We start from the raw sequence: 13303 nt of genomic DNA, 5'->3' as shown, positions 1-13303 counted from the left end.
GTACGCGCGTGTGCGCACGCACACGCACACACACACACACACACACACACTAGAGGCCCAGTGCACAAAATTTGTGCACGGGTGTAGGGGTCCCCTCAGTCCAGCCTGCATCCTCTCCAATCTGGGACATCCCTCTCACAATCCTGGACCGCTGGCTCCTAATCACTCACCTGCCTGCCTTCCTGGTCACCCCCAACTGCCCCCCTCTCCCCTGCTGGCCTGGTTGCCCCATGCAGCCTGCTTGTTTAGTCATTTGGTCATCCCTCACTGACCCCCTGCCAGCCCAGTTGTAGGCAACAATCTTGTAAGAGTGTGATGATCAATTTGCATGATACCTCTCTATTATATAGGACTACTGACTCGGGCACAGATTGCTGCTCATTGAAAGGAAATTAATTAGAAGGTGGGCGGTGAAGGCCCAGGTGGTGCAGGCCTGGGCAAGATGGGCCAGATACACCCTGGAACCAACCTCCCACAGTCCCTCCTGCAAGTGGGACCCCTTGGCCTGACCTGCAGGGATCGGGCCAAAACCGGCTCTCCCACATCCCCCGAGGGGTCCCGGAGTGTGAGAGAGCACTCTGCTAAGTTGCTATTGTACAGGGTGTGGAAGGCAAACACAGTGTGCAGTAAACCAGATTCGGGCCAACATCTCCAGCAACAACATAACCCACAGCCGAAGGTGGAACCGTGTGGCCCTGAAGGAATCAGGATCCCTCCTCTCTGGTTTCAGGGTGCATCCACCGAGAATGGCCACTGCCAAGTCACTGCAGCTCAGTAGCTCCTGCATTGCACACATGTCCCCTGGTAGTCAGTGTGCATCACAGCAACTTGTTGGACACAGCATATTAGACCTTTATATATATATATATATATATATATATATATAGACTATAGGCCTGGTGCACGAAATTCATGCATAGTGTGTGTGTGTGTGTGTGTGTGTGTGTATGCACGCGCGCTCCCAGGGGTGGGGGTGGGGTCCTCCTCAGCCCAGCCTGCACGCTCTCCAATCTGGGACCCACCCCTCAGGGGATGTCCAACTGCCGGTTCAACACATTATGCAAAGGAACTTGGCCTTGGCAGCATGGTGGTACCTAATAGCATTCAATGTCTTCAGTAATGTCTGATAGTTTTTCTGAGAGTTCAATGTCAAACCAAACAGATCAATCAACACTGCTTCTGACACCCTTCAGTAACTGTACAAAGCCCTTCAAAGAAGACTTTTGTGCTCTCCTCAGTCACCAGTAAAGAAATGTTATCATAAATAAGAATGCGAAATTAGACCAATCTTAGAGTTACAGCAGAAATATTTGGCTGGGGGCGGGGGTGAGGGGAGAAGAATCGCACTGATCTAAAACTGTGACCAAAACTGTAACTCTAGATCCCTCCCAGAAAAGTCAGAAAATTATCATAAGAGAATCATGACAGTTAAAGCAAAGCTATTTCTTAATTCATTTTCCAAAAGCATATGTGCATCTTTCCAGAAAAGCAACAGTTCCTCTGTGTTTATTTTCATATAGGGAATTTTAAATAGGAATTTACCTGTTGATTTAGACAAAGTCCTGTTTTTTAACCACATGGTATCAATTTAAGTGATATATCTTTAATCCTGACATGACTGCCATGTTAGGTCACATCCCTTCATAAGTAATAAGGGGCCTTACATTAATTATGTTAAACAGAGCTGCAGTTAAAAATCCCATTTTTAAGAGATAAAAGCCAAAATGACCTATACATTTCTCTCCAGGGTTTACACAATACTCCAGGCACGGCAATTACCACGAAGAGCCTGGGATTTGTGTGAGACATGCTTGCTGCCTGCTCCCTAATCCTTCCTGTCCGCCCACCCAGGCAGACGGTCAGTCTTTGGGGACCTGCTTCCGTGACCCTGTGCTCCAGGCTTCCTATCGCTGCCATTTCTAACACCCACTCCCTACCATACAGGACTCCGGCTTGGGTGCATCATGCTAGTTTTGAAAATATGAAGAGAAGTGTGACAAAACACATCTGTCAAAGGCGGGTCCAGGCGGTCCGTGCTGGGCTCCAGGGCACTGTCTCCACCTGCCTGGACCTGCCCCACACCTCCTGGCGGCACCCCTCAGGGACTTCCAGACGATGACACTCTGCAGGCCACGCCCTTCCATCTCCCACGCTAAACCTCGGCTCGCACCCCCGCGGGCCTGTAGTGAAGCTTTGCCCCCACCCACCCCAGCCCTCCCCACCCCGAGCCCAGCCCAGTGACACCTGGAAGCCGCAGTGAGTCACCTGAAGTTTCAGTCCGTCCCCGTGCCGCAGGGACTGCTGTGGCCCATGCACCTGCCTCACCCACCTCAGTACAGACTCCACCAGGCACTGCCTGCCTAGAGCCCCGCAGTCTGCGGACGGACTGATGGGCGAGGCGAGCAGCAGGGAGGCCGTGGTGAGTGGGGGAGGTGGTGGTTGGGGAAGTCAGCAGTTCCGGGTGAAGACGGCCCATTGAGCCCTCTCCCCACTGTGGGCACTGTTATCGTGTGATGGTCAATTTGCATATTCCCTCTTTTTTAGATAGGCTAACAATCAAATACAACTACCCTGAAGTTACTAAGCATTATGCCTATTTTGTGAAATGATGCAGAGAGAGAGAAACAATATACCGATGTTACAGTAAGTAAGTATCCCAGCTGGGGTTTGAACCCATGCAATCTGGCTCCAAAGTCCCATTCCCAAATTAACTGCTCAGAAACTCAGAAAAAACATGAGCAAACAGGCAAATTTTACCCACTGCAGAAGTCTAGCCTTAGAGTACCTATAAACTAATGAGCCTGCAGTTTTGGGTCACTCCATCCCAGAAGCGTACACAGTAGAAAATAGGCTGGAGTAAAAGCCATGGGATTTGGCCTGACCAGCATAGCTCAGTGGTTGAGTGTCAACCTATGAACCAGGAGAGGTCACATGTCAATTCCCAGTCAGGGCACATGCCCTGGTTGTGGGCTCGATCCCCAGCAGGGGGCGTGTAGGAGGGGATTCTCTCATCATTGATGTTTCTGTCTCTCTCTTTTAATATTTAAAAATATATATATATATTTTAAAAAGCCATTGGATCTGAATTCTAGTCCTGACACTGATCTCAAGTAATATGATCTCAAGTAATGTGGCCTTTCCAGACCACAATCTTATTGGGGAAAAAAGGAAGAATGTTGATTTCCTTCTAGACCAAAAGGTCTACATGCAGTCCTTGGGTTACACTGGACTCTACTTATGTTGCTTTGTGGTTATGTCGCCATCTCCTATTTACAGATTATAAAAAAAAAAAAAGTTCCGCCATTCAGACGTATGTACATATGTGCTTTATGTTTTTTATTATTTATTTACCACAAGTAAAGTCCAAGAATTGTTATCTTAAAAAAATTTTTTTTTATTGTTTCATTTCATTACTGCCGTGTGTGTGCTCCATGTGAGTGATGTAGATGGGTTCCAACTTACAGCAAAAACTACGTTACATTGAGCTGTAGGAATGGATCTCCAACGTAACCTGAGGACTGCCTATATTATCCTATCTTCCTCTTGATTTTATTGGTGAGAAAAGCACTAAAATGAGCTGATTCATTATCAGGCTGTCAGAATGGCCCAATTCTCACAGTGAGCTCTGCTGGCCAGTGCCTCTATCCCTGAAGCACTGGCACAGAAGCCACAGTGGGCTTTCTACAAACATGAGCTCTGTTTTCTGCTATTTTGGTAAAAAGACAAGACCACCCCCCCCCCCCCCCAAAGACATTTACCTACTAAAATATTTGGGGAACTCAAGCACATTCAACTAGAGAAAAGGTAACATAATCACATCAAGTCTAGATCTCTGATATTCAACTAACCAAATTCTAGTTTATTCATCCAAATGGCTTATACATATCCACCTGAACATCTGACATCCCTAACCTCTTAGTCTGAAACAAAACTCTTCATCTCCTTCCCCCCAAATGCTCTGCCCCTCCTCCTGCCTTCCCCATCTCAGTAAGTGGTCTTCATCTCACCTACTTGCTTTTACCTACACTATACCATCAAGTTCTGTCAGCTCTACATTCAAAGAATTAATTTAAAATGCCTTGCCATAGCCTATAATGCCCCATTTAATCTGGAACCAGTCTTTCCCTACTTCTCTGCCTCATCCACCCCATTCCTCAAAGAACCCACTTTTTTCTCACCCAGGCCTTGTACACTTGATAAAGTCTCTGCTTGAGAGTAGTCACCTTCTCTGCAAGGTCTTCCTGACCATCCTCTCTTAAAAATAGCCACACAGACCTCTCCTCCTCTTTCTATCTATTCAATCCTTATTCTCTGCTTTATTTTCTTCAGAATTTTACCACTAGCCAATATTATATTATGTTTCTTTTCTGTACCCTTCTCCCCATTAAAATGTAAGTTCTACAATAAGAACTTCCTCTTACTCTTTTTCATTACTCTATCCCCAGTTTCAACAACAGTGCCTGGCACAGTGTTTGTTGAATGAATTTTCCTATCCTCTAATATCTGCCAAACCCTACACTAAATAACTGCTAGAGATGTCTTAGCTATGGCTATCTCCTTCCCTTCCCAACTAAATCTTTAAATAGTATTTCCAACCTCTCATGTTCATTCAGGATTTAACAAACTGAAATCTGGGCTCTAGTCCACTCCTTTGAAAGTGCTCATTAAGTTCCACAACCTTCCTAATTTCAAAGCCCCAGCCAATGGACACTTCATTCCTTATCTTCTTGACCTTTCTGCAGAAAAAACGGACAATATCCTCCTTCCAGCAAATCACCTTCCTAAATTTCAACTGTCTCCTGGTTCTCCTCCTTCTCTCCAGACTGTCCTCATTCAGCCAGTGTCCTGTTCCTTTAATGTTATGGTCCCAAGGGCTTAAAGATCAGTCTCCTCTTCTCAATCCATATGTTCTCACCATCACTGAGCAATAATCAACTCTACTACTAGAGATTCATATTCTTAGCTCAGACATCTTCCTCCTAAATTCCAGATCCACATATTCTACTGCCACTGGACATCTCTACCTGGATGTCCCATAGGTACCTCAAACCCAACATGCTGAAAATGGAAAGTCACTTCTCTTTTCCCTGCTTCCCACCCTTAACACATGCTTCTCTGCCCTAGATAAACTTCTTGATGAATGGCACTGACCAACCAATCAAGCCAAAACCCTAAATTTTACTAGACATTTTGCTCTTGCTCAATCCCAATGTCTAACCAGTCACCAAATATATCTTCTATTGGTACCCGTTACAGCAACTGTCTTACTTATGGTCATTTACCTGTCCCCCCTCCTCCCTTAAGTCCATCCTTCAGATGCCAAATTTCCCATGGCCTCCCCTCAAAGGACACTCTCGTTCAAGGGATACCCTCCCCCACACCACCTAGCCAGCAATCAACTCCCAGCTCAAATGCATGACTTCTTTTGGGATATCTTCATGAATTCACCCAAGGAACTGAGAAACCTCCCATATCCTTTCATTATACCTGTTAAGTATAAACTTATTATAGTTCTTACTTCACTGTATTATAATCACCTTTCTCACCTTGGAACCCCCTTTATTTGTCTCCAGTCTCCCAACACAATGTCTCCACATAGAAAATATATTCAATATATATTAAGTGAACAGATTAAAGCTGGTGTCAGCAAATCATGGCCTACCACCTGTTTTTGTACAGCCTACTAGCTAAGAATACTCTTTACATCTTTGTTTAGAAAAGGAAATTCTAAAGAGTACAATTTGGTGATGCCTGAAAATTTCAGTGCCCATAAACAAAGGTTTATTGGATCATAGTCACCCATGTTCACCTGCGTATGTGTAGTCTTATGGCAGCTTTCATGCCAACAGCAGAGTGGAGGAGTTGCAATGGAGACCAGATGGCCCACAAAGCCGTGGATGCTATCTAACTACACACAGAAGTTTGCTGACCTTTGTATGAAATATAAGTAAACATGGGCTTTGTTTATAAGTAAATAAATGCCTAAATGACAGAATTAATTCAATTCCTGGTTTTACCATTTATTATCTTTTTGACTAGGACAAATAACCTAACCTCTGAGACCCAATTCCTTATTTTGTAAAATGGGAAAACATCTTGCTGTGTTGCTTTAAAATCTTACTAGGCCTTTTAATTTTTACAGATCCCTGCTGTAGAAACCAGTCTATAAAGGGCCAGTACAGAGTATGGACTGGGTCTAAATCCCCACTGTATCACAGACCATGTGACTTTGGCAAGGTACTTAATTTCTCAGTGCATCAACTTCCTCATCTGTAAAACTGGAATAATATGTATCTCAAAGACTGTTGCAAGAATTAAATGAGTTGGCACATGTGCAACACTGAACATCAATGCTGAACATCGGGTAATAAGCACTCAATAGGTACAGTACTATTAGAGGCCCAGTGCACAAAAATAGTGCACAGGTGGAGTCCGATCATGGTCAATTGGGGCCTCCCAGCTGCCGGCCAGGGCCTCCCTTTATTCTGCGCCACCCCCTGGTGGCGCACGCCATAGTGAGCGATGGGTCTCCTGATTCAACTCCCATGGGGGCAATTTGCATGGTAGGCTTTTATATATTTAGGTTAATATTATCAGACACTTGATTAATACTAGTTTCTCCCCTTCCCACCTCTTCATATCCTCTACATTCCATCCCTATTCAAAGAAACCTTCATCTCCACAGATGCTGTCACCCCGGAGCTGCTCACGACAGGCCTTGGGCTGCGTCTCCTTCAAGCTGTTTGCAGACAAAGTTTCAAAGACAGCAGAAAACTTCCATGCTCTGAGCATTGGGGAAAATTAAAGGTTCCTGCTTTCACAGAATTATTCTGCAATGTATGTGCCAGTGTGGTGACTTCACATGCCATAATGGCACAGCAGCAAGTCCATCAATGGGGAGAAATTTGAAGATAAGAACTTCATCCTGAAACATACAGGTCCTGGCATCTTGTCCATGGCAAATGCTGACATTAGACAAACGGCTCCCAGTTTTTCATCTGCACTGCCAAGACTGAGTGGTTGGATGGCAAGCATGTGGTCTTCGGCCAGGTGAAAGACGGCATGGATATTGTGACAGCCATGGAGCATTTGGGTCCAGGAATGGCAAGACCAGCAAGAAGATCACCATTGCTGACTGTGGAAAATTCTAATAAATTTGACTTGTGTTTTATCTTAACTACCAGACTATTACTTCTGTAGCTCAGGAGAGCACCCCTTCAGCTTGATTTGCTTGGAATATATATATATATAGGATCGGCAACTAAGTAATTGCGGGTTTCACACATATATGGCTTCAGTTGAATTTTTAGGTTTGCAGACGTAGTACAAATGTAAAACATATTTTGTTATTTGATAGTTGGCTATTCAGCTGTTAATCAGTAAAAAAAAGTTTTTTGATCTGTTTTGTAGTTTTCGTTTGGCGTTCGTTGAAAAATGGAAAATCAAAAGGAACATTTTCGTCATATTTTGCTTTTTTATTTCCGCAAAGGGAAAAACGCATCGCAAGCTCATAAAAAGTTATGTGCTGTTTATGGTGACGAAGCCTTAAAAGAACGGCAGTGTCAAAATTGGTTTGCCAAATTTCGTTCTGGTGATTTTTCACTCAAAGATGAAAAACACTCTGGTCGTCCAGTTGAAGTTGATGACGCCCTAATCAAAGCAATAATCAATTCGGACTGTCACAGTACAACACGTGAGGTTGCAGAGAAGCTTCATGTATCACATACATGCATTGAAAATCACTTAAAACAACTTGGCTATGTTCAAAAACTCGATACATGGGTTCCTCACGAACTGAAAGAATCACAGTTAACGCAACACATTAGCAGCTGCGATTTGCTAAAGAAACGTAATGAAAATGGTCCATTTTTAAAACGACTGATAACTGGCGATGAAAAATGGGTTGTTTACAACAATATCAAGCGGAAAAGATCGTGGAGCAGGCCAGGTGAACCAACTCAAACAACATCAAAAGCTGATATTCATCAAAAGAAGGTTTTGTTATCAGTTTGGTGGGATTACAAAGGAATTGTCTACTTTGAACTCTTACCACCCAACCGAACGATCAATTCTGATGTCTACATTGAACAACTAACGAAATTAAACAATGCAGTTGAAGAAAAGCGGCCCGAATTGACAAATCAAAAAGGTGTTGTATTCCATCATGACAATGCAAGGCCACACACATCTTTGGTCACTCGGCAAAAATTAATGGAGCTTGGTTGGGATGTTTTGCCACATCCACCATATAGTCCTGACCTTGCACCATCTGATTACTTTTTGTTTCGATCTTTACCAAACTCCTTGAATGGTAAAAATTTCAATAATGATGATGATGTCAAATCGTACCTGATTCAGTTTTTTGCTAATAAAAACCAGAAGTTTTTTGAACGTGGGATTATGATGCTGCCTGAAAGATGGCAAAAGGTCATTGATCAAAATGGGCAATACATTACAGAATAAAGTTATTTAGTTCCATGAAAAAATTGTTTTTCTTTAAAAAATCCGCAATTACTTAGTTGCCGACCCAATATATATATAAATGCCTAAATGACCCGCCGACTGGCTTGTAGCTATGACGTACACTGACCACCAGGGGGCAGACACTCAATGCAGGAGCAGAAACCACAGGCATGGAAACATGGAACAAACTGATGAATCTCAGAGGGAAGGGAGGAAGGGGGAGAATGGGAAAAGATTAAACAAAGAAATTATATGTATACTACAGGCTTGGTGCACAGATTTGTGCACCAGTGGGGTTCCTTGGCCTGGCCTGTGCCCCTTTAAAATCCAGGACCCCTCAGGAGATATTGGAGAGCTGGCTTTGGCCGAATCCCTGCAGGCCAGGCCAAGGGGCCCCACCGGTGCACAAATCCATGCACTGGGCCTCTAGTGTTCTATAATCTTTGTACTCTTGCTACAGTTCACTGGGTTCCATAATTTCCTTACCTCTTCCTTCCCAGCCTACTAGATTGCAGAGTTAAGTTTATGATTATAAAATAAAAACTGAATAGTTGTTAAAAAAAAAAAAAAAAAAAGCCTTCATCTAAAGGAGTAAGTCAATAACTGCTTGGTAAGTGCTGTTAGGGTCTTTGTGGCTTCCAAGTCACTTCACAATCATGATTCTTCTCTTAGCAATCTGATGATCTTCCCTTCTCCAGATGCCTTCTTCCTTAGAAATCTAGCCAATCCCAGGATTAAATGTAGGGGCTATAAAATTCTTATCTCCAGCTAAGATCTCTCCCCCCTGAGTGGCACTATAGCATTTTGCAACTCTTGATTTCTACCTAATGGCCTACCATCACTTTAAACTCAAAATGTTAAAAGCTGAAAATTGCTTTATCCCATCTCTCTTCTGGCTAGTTTGTCCTGAAATTATACTTTAGTCCCTGCTCTCTCGCATGGAAACCTTATTTCAAGTCTTTTTTTTTTCTCCCCTCCCCCTACTGCCATGGACTAATTCAGGCTCTTTTAACTTCAAGTTTATTTCACCAAAAGCCTCTAACTGGACTGGACTCCCTGCCATAGGCAATAATCTCTTCTGTACACACTAACCTTCACTAAAACATACCATTTTTCATCATGACCTTTCTCTGCTTAAAACTATAGAGATGCCTAACCAGTTTGAGTCAGAGTATCGGTCTACAGAAAGAAGCGTCCCTGATTCGACTCCAGTTAAGGGCCTGTACCTTGGTTGCTTACACATCCCCAGTGGGGGTGTGTGTAAGAGGCAGCTGATCGATGATTCTCTCTCATCGATGTTTCTAAGTGTCTATCCCTCTCCCTTCTTCTCTGTAAAAAATTAGTAAAATATGCCAAAACCAGTTTGACTCAGTGGACAGAGCATTGGTCTGTGAACTGAAAGGTCCCAGGTTAGATTCCGGTCAAGGGCATGTACACTGGTTGCTGGCACATCCCCAGTAGGGGGTGTGCAGAAGGCAGCTGATCAATGTTTCTCTCTCATCGATATTTCTAGCTCTCTATTCCTCTCTGTAAAAAATCAATAAAATACATTTAAAAAATTAATAAAAAAAAAAATATATATATATATATATATATATATATATATATATATATATATTTAAATATATTTTATTGATTTTACACAGAGAGGAATTGAGAGGGACAGAGAGTTAGAAACATGGATGAGAGAGAAACATCGACCGGCTGCCTCTTGCACACTCCCAAATGGGGATGTGCCCGCAACCAAGGCACATGCCCTCGACCGGAATCAAACCCAAGACCTTTCAGTCCGCAGGCTGACGCTCTATCCACTGAGCCATACCGGTCCCGGCAATAAAATATATTTTTTAAAAAAGAATTAGAAGGAAAAAAAAAAAAAAACCTCACTGCCCTTTCTTTTCTATCCCATAATCAGTATGGAAAAAGGAAAAGATTCACTTTAGTGTGGCAACCAAATCCTTTCCTATCTATCTTGCTCTAATCCACCTTTCTAATCTTACCTCCCATGTTAAAAATACCATCACTTTGTCCTGCCTGGTAAAGCTCAGTTGGCTGAGCATTGTCCCATACACCAAAAGGTTGCTAGTTTGATTTCGGGTCAGAGCACATGCCCGGGTTGTGGGTTTGGTCCCAGGTTGGGGTGAGTATGAGAGGCAACCTGTCAATGTTTCTTTGTCCCTCTCCCTTTCTCTCTCTAAAAAAATCAACAGAAAGATATATATATATATTTTTAAAAATACCATCATCTTATATTTATGCAGTGCTTTCCTTAACTTAGAAAACATTCTTACAAGTGCTGGCACTCCATCACCACACACCTTTAGAGAAAAGCAAAACAAGCATTGGTATCCTTCTTTTACAGAAGAAAAAACAGACTTTAGCACTGAGCTAACGTCAAAACAAAGGGTCCCTGTTTCACTTTCCCCTTGGAATCATATGCAATCCATCAATCTTTCTAATACCTCACTCCCACTACTAATATATAGGAGTCTTCTGTTTCAGAAACTCTGGTCTCCTTGGTGTAGTCCCATCCACCATCTCCAACCCACCTCGTGTTTTTTTAGCTCTGCACTTTATCTCCCACTATTCTCCCACTTGGTAGACTCCTCTGTCCCCCATCTCGTTATAAAAACACAGAAGGTCTTCAAGTCCTGAGTTTAAATGCCAACTTTTGGGGAATGCCTTCTCTGACATCCAAAAAGCATTCTATTCCACTTGCCAATACTATGGGACTTGTAGTAATTGATTTGATACTTACTGCCCCAGTCATACTACAGGAGGAAAATGTATTAGGAGTTTTCTATTTTCCTCACAGTACCTATGACAATACCTTGTCCATAAGGACTCAAAGTTTTGGATTAGACAGCCTAGGCCTGGGTCTTCAAATAGCCAGGCACAATGAGTAGAATGAGAAATCAATCCAGATTTCTATTATATACTAGTCACAACTAGTATTTTTGTTTTTAATAAAACAGAATAGAAAATGGAATTCATCTCTCTAGTAAAGATGAGTACTGTTTTGTGAAACCCTTATTTCATTACATATGTATATAATTACTGACTCATAATACTAAATATATTTTTTGTTAGATTATATATATTTTTAAGTTTGAACGCTGCTAATGTAGATGATCCAATTTCTAGGCTCCAGTGTTTTACATTCTAACCAGGGAGATATTTTTTCTCCACCAAACTGTATATCCTCCAAGAACATTCAGTGAAATAGAATACACAGATAGCACCTAGGGGCTGTGGAAGACAAAGCTTAAGAGTGATGACAGTAGGGGAAAGTTTGTTAAAAATAAATAAATAAATAAATAAATAAATAAATAAATAAATGTTTCTTAGAGCCGGGCCAGCATGGTTGAGTGTCGACCTATGAACCAGGAGGTCACAGTTAGATTATGGACAGGGCATACACTTCGTATTGCAGGCTCGATCCCCAGTAGGGGGTGTACAGGAGACAGCCAGATTCTCTCTCATCATTGATGTTTCTCTCTCTCTCTCTCTCTCTCCCTTTCCCTTTCTTGCTGAAAACATCAAAAATATATATTAAAACAAAGAAATGTTTCTTAGAGATGTTGAAATATGCTACAAGGGTATTTAGTTTCCAGACTCTGCCATTTATTTAGCCACTATATAGAAGGGTTTCCAAAATTCTCTCGAAGCACTCACTCTGAAACCTAGGGCGCACTGCAGCATACAATGCAAGAGGATGCAGGATCTGGCCCCCGCCATCCCAGCCTCAGTTCCTACCTCTTTTCCCCCTCAACCACTTTCCTCCTCGGCCTCATTGCTATTCCTAGACATTCCAAGTTTCAGGGCCTCTGCACTTGCTGCACATTCAGACATTTCCTACCTTCCTCCTTTAAATATCCTTCTCTGTTAACGTCCCATCTTCAGAAAGGCCCTCCATGACCACCATATATAAAGTAGCCCCCCCTTCCCTAGTCCCTTAACCTGCTGCATGTTTTTTCATAATACTCGCCACCTCTTAATTGCACATTTATTCCTCCATGGTCTATCCCAAGGATCCACAAACTTTTTCTGTAAAGAGCCAGATAATATATATTTTCAGCTTTCTCTGTCACAGCTACTCAACTGTGCCACTCTAGTACAAAAACAGCTTAGACGATACGTAAATGAGCAGATGTTGCTGTGGTGCAATAAAACTTTATTTACAAAAACAGGTAGCCCTGGCCAGGTGGCTCAGTTGGTTGGAGTCATTCAGTACAGGGTGCAGGTGCATTCAGGAGGCAACCGATCAATATTTCTCTATCACATCAACGTTTCTCACTCTCTTTTCCTCTCTCTCTAAAATCAATTAAAAAAAAAACACATATCCTTGGGTAAGGATTAAAACAAACTAAAAAAACAACAACAGAACAGGTAGCCGGCTAGATTTGGCCCACAGGCCATATACTCCTGCTACACTCCTAATAAAAAGTGACTGTCCCAAGGACAAGGATTTTCTCGGGCCCCAAGTACACTTTTGATAAATGTGTGCTGAGTAAATAAACAGCAGTAGTCTGGAGTTGGGAGTTATACTCCTCTTCCACCTCCAAATAATGTGCTGTTCAAGAAGAACGAGGTCAAGGTCAGCAGCTCCATTTCCAGTTAGTAGTAGCACAGCATGAAAGATGGTTGTACACTCAGTGTGCTCGTCAACAGCAGTGACCGTCGCACACACAAATGCCTTTGGTCACAACTGGGCCCTGAGAACATGTTAAAACAGACTGCTGGGCTTCACTCACAGAAGTGCCAATGCAGTAGGTTTAGGTACTGTCCAAGAATCCGCCTTCCAGCAAGTGCCCAGGTGATGCTGATACTGCTGGTCCTG

General features: G+C 42.7%; 1 protein-coding gene and 1 pseudogene across 3 annotated transcripts in view; one reads left to right on the top strand and one right to left on the bottom strand.

Annotated features, from left to right (window-relative positions):
- The window catches only part of KCMF1 (potassium channel modulatory factor 1), a 60834-nt gene that overhangs the window by 36222 nt on the left and 11309 nt on the right, over positions 1-13303 (bottom strand). The gene's annotated exons all lie outside the window — the stretch shown is intronic.
- On the top strand, positions 6840-7214 carry LOC311630837 (peptidyl-prolyl cis-trans isomerase A-like; annotated as a pseudogene). The gene has a single exon. The product of its transcript is annotated as a peptidyl-prolyl cis-trans isomerase A-like (transcript).

The sequence above is a fragment of the Pipistrellus hanaki genome (genome assembly GCF_964339955.1).
Source record: "Pipistrellus hanaki genome assembly, chromosome: 12".
In the NCBI taxonomy this organism is placed as follows: Eukaryota; Metazoa; Chordata; class Mammalia; order Chiroptera; family Vespertilionidae; genus Pipistrellus; species Pipistrellus hanaki.
This window is presented reverse-complemented; position numbering and strand designations above follow the sequence as displayed.